Source organism: Engraulis encrasicolus, unplaced genomic scaffold, assembly GCF_034702125.1.
Source record: "Engraulis encrasicolus isolate BLACKSEA-1 unplaced genomic scaffold, IST_EnEncr_1.0 scaffold_37_np1212, whole genome shotgun sequence".
Lineage (NCBI taxonomy): Eukaryota > Metazoa > Chordata > Actinopteri > Clupeiformes > Engraulidae > Engraulis > Engraulis encrasicolus.
In genome coordinates, this window is record NW_026945676.1 from 642,585 (window position 1) to 646,904 (window position 4,320).

General features: G+C 36.2%; 1 pseudogene; it reads right to left on the bottom strand.

Annotated features, from left to right (window-relative positions):
• Positions 1-1,471, bottom strand: part of LOC134443861 (arf-GAP with coiled-coil, ANK repeat and PH domain-containing protein 3-like) — a 70,058-nt pseudogene extending 68,587 nt beyond the window's left edge.
• Between the last annotated feature and the right edge of the window lie 2,849 nt (positions 1,472-4,320).

Consider the following 4,320-nt stretch of genomic DNA (forward strand, 5'->3'; position numbering starts at 1 on the left):
CTTTTAAAAAGCAAAATGTAATATACAATAAAGGATAATAAAAGGATACAGAAAAAAGGATAAAGACAGGAGAAAAAAAATATATACAAAACCAATCTGAGTGTCCCCCAACACGTCAAACTATATATTAATTAAACAACACTACTACCCCCCACCTCCCCCCCAAAGAAAACCCCCACCCCCATCCCAGGAAGGAATTGTAATTCACTTTTGCGCTGATATGCTTATAAATTATACCTTAGACATTTATGAACTAAACAGAAAGGGAAAAAAAGAAGGTACCTAAAGCCATCCTTCTCCATGTTTTATCTTAGACCACCTATCTGCATATATTGTTTTACCTGTTTCACAAGCCATTATACACTCTATTTTACAATAATATCTGACATAATTTTTAAAGACTCTTAATTTCAACTTTTTTAAATCCATCGTTTTATGTATAAATACTTTACCCAACAAAATAATTATATTTTGTATTGCTTGGCTTTCATTTGCTACATCGCCCAGGAGCACTGTAGGGAGATCCAAGCATAGACTGATGTTGTATTTTAACAGCCAACGTTCTATTTCAAACCAAAGTGTAACAGTTAAAGGACAATACCAAAATAAGTGTTCTGGAGTTTCCTCTTCTTCTAAACAGAAGCGACACAATGGATTTGTTTCTATACCCCAAATGTGAAGCATTTTCTTGGTGTTTAAGTATTTAAAAATTAATTTGTATTGAAAAAAACGTATTTTTATATCTAATGATGATTCATACAAATTATTGAAGAAGATTTCCTTCCATAAGAGAGGAGAATCAATCATTTTTTCCCAGCTATCAAAAATATTACATGGGATCTCAACCAATTTATCTGTATGTAAATAAAACTTATATATTTCCTTGTTTATTTTTGTTTGATTTAGCCATTTGTTCTGCTTTATATTTGGTCTACACACTAAATTACTGTCACTGCTCATTTTAATTTTTTGCTTCCACCTTGATGATAGAGAAGAGGTCAACTGATTGTATTGTTGAGTTGTACATACCTCCCCATACCTGTCTCTTAACTGTTTATATGAGAGGATTTGATGTTTCTCGTTTACAATGTCATTCACAAAAGTAATTCCTTTAATGAACATTTGTTAATGAAAATAACTTTGCCTCCACTCAAAATGTTAGAGTTAAGCCACAAGATTTGTTGCAATATATCTTCAGCTTTTTCTGGCGGATAATACTGAAAGTGAAGCCAACTTTGCAGTGCCTCCATCAAGAAGCTAGAAGCTTTCTGTATAATGCTTTCCATCTTATTAAAGTGTGTTGGACTAATCTGTAAAAATGGGTACATTTTTTTCTCAAACAACGGATGGATGTTTCTGAGCAATTTGCTTGAAAACCAGTCTGGATTAAAATAAAATTTTTGTATGAGAGATGCTTTTAATGATTTATTCATTGCTCTCAGGTTTAACAGTTGCGTACCACCTACCTCATAATCGTTATATAGAATAACCCCTACATTTTTCCAGGGACTGTAACCAATACCCTGAAAAATAATAGTTGTAAGTCGCTTTGAACAAATGAAAGCGTCAGCTAAGTGAAATGTAATGTAACATAAGCATTTGTGACCACCACCGAGGATGACACATTGCAAATCCCACTATTCTCATGAGCCTACAAACAACAACAGTAGGAGATTGCACTAAAGGGCTTGACGCGCTCAGGAGACAAACAATATGACTCAGGTGCTCAGCTGTACCAGGTGAAGTGTTAGTTCAAAAAAGTAATGAAAAAGCAGAGACACTCTGAGATTTGAGAAAAGTATAAAAAAAAGCCTTTAAATGGACACTGTGCAGGAAATGGTCAATGAAGGTACTGCAACTATGCTGCTTATTGCCAAATTACATGAAAGCTTACTAAGTAATAAAAACCTATTTTCTAGTATGGTCCAAGTACAGTCATTTTTGCAGCTAAAAATGGCTATTTTCAGGGCTCTAAATTAACTTTTTCCACCACCAGCCAATTTGGCTAGTAGACATTTTTTCTTACTAGCCAAATGGAAGGTCAACTAGCCATTTTTTTCTCACCAAAATAAACCATGCGTTAATTATGTTGCTTTTAATTATTTTATCAAAATAGGCTATGTCCTCAACACAGATAAACAATATAAATATTATACTCAATATAATTCAGTCTATTCTATAATTATTTAGTAATTATATTTTTATTACCTGCATTTCATTATTTTTCATTCCATTTCCATATACTGCACAGACAGCCAAACACTAGCCTATTACCTCACACACCATCACCCAAACCTCACATACAGTATAGGCACTCACACAAACAACTCACACAAACACAGCATGCCTTCAACACTAATGTCACACACATACCAGACTTTCAACATACACTAGCCAAACACACACACACAACCAAACACTGCAAAACCTCATATCCCCTACACAGCATCACTTCACACACAGTGGGCCAAATACCATGGACAATGCACAGAAGAATGGTGAAGGGGGAGAAGAGATGAAGGGAGGAGGAGACAGAGAGGAGGACAGGACCCGCCGCGCACACACACACCTACACAGTGCGTGAATGATGTCTGCATTGTGTGTTTATGCCTATCCAATAACACCACAGAGACCATGCTTACTTTGTTAGGCTACTTTCGTCGCTAGTTTTTGTTATCTTTGTTTCACTTAGTCTACTCGTCTATCCATGTCAAACTCGTGCAGGGTCTTTGCGATGGCGTGGGCGTTATTAGGAAATGACAACTCCATCGTTTGTAGTTGCGAGGACCTCGCAAATATCAGACGGCTTCTGACGGCAACGACACTGTTTTGACAAACCGCTGTCCTGTCCCTCCACTCACTCACGCCGTTTTCGCTCCACCAATAGGGTACTCTATTTCACCGTCACAACAGTTACGCTGCTATTACTTGCATTCATCGACACATAACCGTGCTTTAACCACCGCCACATTATTTTTCTGACCAAAGAAAAATCTGACCAAAACCTACAAAACCAAAAGTAATCCGCGCTAGTCCGCTCATTGAACATATTTTATCAACACTAGTTCCAGCGCGCAGTATTCATGAAAAAGGTAACATTAGTGAATGGGCAGCATGAATTCTGGAGATAAACAACAAAAAATCTCACACAGTGTGCCTTTAATTTAACATGGCAATTCTGTTTAAGAACACATGGGCCTACGCGTTACGGCCATATTGGCCTTCACCAGGAGAATGTTTAGTGATGTTAAGGCCAGAGATTCTTTAAGTACAGAGATATGTCAACATAATAGCTTTCTATGGGCACCTAACGTGACCAGGTTCTGGTCTGCCTAAAGGGGCGTGTCATAATGCTCCTAGCATTGAATTAGTCCGGGAGCCGTGGGGTTGAACCCAGATTTCTTTGATAAAGTTTTTTTTTTTGCTTTATCTGATAGATTTTAGGCAAGTCTTCAAGATTTCAGACGATGCCCGGTGATATCCCTTGAGCATTTCCAGATTTTGAGCCTTTATTGTCCCATAAATGCAAATTATGACAAAAAACTAAAGACACCTAATATTACTGTGAATAATGTTACAAAATGTACCAAATTGCTTATATTACATGAAAAACATTCACATTGGACTGCCTTAACACTGCCCTTATTGAAACAAACCCAATATGGGGTAATAATTAACCCTTTCATAGCAGCAATCCCACAAATAAGGCGAGACACTGTAGGTGAATATGGTATTTTTTTTAACTTGCAGATATCAATATGAAACTTTATCAGATGATTACTCGTATGAATTGGAGAAAAAAATGTATTACAAGTTTTCTATATTTTATGTTTAAATATGCTAATTAGGCTATTATCTAATTAAATATGCACTAATTTGCCTATATTTTGATGCAATGAATCTGACCACCTGAAAATGCCAGCTTCAAAATTCCTTTTTTATTTATATCGTACATACAAGAATATTTACTGTGGTTAATTGTGGCTATCTCCTTTTGTTATCCAGGTACAGAGAAACTACTGCTAATAACCGTAAAAAATGTGATTTCAGCCTATTTTTATGCATTTAGTTATATAAATCAGGTCATGAATGACAAATCAAGAAATGCCTCAGTAAAAACATTCACAACATTGCTTAGAATAAGACTGTAAAGTATGGAACGGATTGTGCATTATGAGATCCTGCATAACATCACATCATGACAACATACATGACAACATCGCCGGTAGGTAGCCTACCACAAATAGCCAACATAAAACAAAAAAAAAACAACAGAGTGTGGGCTGTTGGCTGTTCGTTGGCTGTTCCAAAAGATGAGTA